Raw genomic sequence first — 1269 nt, 5'->3', positions numbered from 1 at the left:
AAGGCAATAATCTTATCAAAAATATTTTATTTACAAAAAAATTCAATTATACTATACATCCTATACTGGAAATACATTGAATAATTGCTAAAATAAATACAGGCAATTAATTCAATCTTTTATAAGAATGAGAGAATTTGACATTTGAATGTTATCAAAGCTTAACTTAGAACATAAATAGTTAAAAAGGCAAACTCAAGTTTTAGTTTCATTTAATGGCATGGTCTGTTTGTTTTCCACAAGCTCTCCAATCAGTGAGAGTCTAAGTTGTAGAACGTTATATACTTTTTTGTGCTCTGAAGGTAGAATGTGCAGGTTTTTTCTTAGACAGGATGGATGAAATATAGAAGTCTACATAAAAAGGAAGCAGAAAGGCAGGAAGCACATGGTTGAACACTTCACATTTCTGCTTCATCACAATACTTTTTTTCTGCAACTCTTCATGTGTTCAATTGTTTTTAACACAGGTCTACACAGCACTGGCTACAAGGCAAGATGGGTCATGTCAAAAGTCAAACTGGATAACTGAGGCCCCAGAGTAGCTAAATTAACCAGGCCGAGGGTCCATCAATTTTTTTTTATGTGCCAATTCTTGATACAACTATTAAACCTTGATATCATGTCTACTATGTAAACACATTTATTTAGGTCAAGAACAGAAGAGATGAAGCAATTATCTGTATAATTCAGAAAAAATCTTCCCTAGAAAGTTAAAGAGTACACATGGAGCTTGATTTTGACAATTTTGAATCTATATGCTTTATCCTTATTATAATTTATCCCACTCACCCGTATAAACCTCATACTAACATGTAAAGTGAACTGACAAGCTGGGAAAAAAAAGGTAGGTAAAGTATGTTCAACATATAGACAGGATCCAGTGAATATAGGTCACAGAACAAAATGATGAACTGCAGTGTATTTGTCCAAATTATACAGACAATTTTTCCCACTTTCCTTTTTACTTGGCCTGGGAAAACACTGTGAGAATCTCCAAAAACAACCTTTGATACCCAGATTTTATCCACTGCTGGATGCCTAGTGTTTTCTTTTGAGAACTGGCATTCCCTTTTTTTCAATCTTTTTTCAAAAAATTGCACTTTTCTACCCCTTTGGCCTTGATTTTCAATGATTTCTTTTTTGTGCACACAAGTATGAATTTCTACTCCCGAAGTGTAACAGGTATATTGGCCTTTTCTAAATGAAATGAAAAAAAGTTAAAATATTGAGAGTTTAAATACTTTTTCACAGAAATAAACTATTCAATTT

Source organism: Balaenoptera musculus, chromosome 17, assembly GCF_009873245.2.
Source record: "Balaenoptera musculus isolate JJ_BM4_2016_0621 chromosome 17, mBalMus1.pri.v3, whole genome shotgun sequence".
Classification (NCBI taxonomy): domain Eukaryota; kingdom Metazoa; phylum Chordata; class Mammalia; order Artiodactyla; family Balaenopteridae; genus Balaenoptera; species Balaenoptera musculus.
This window is presented reverse-complemented; position numbering follows the sequence as displayed.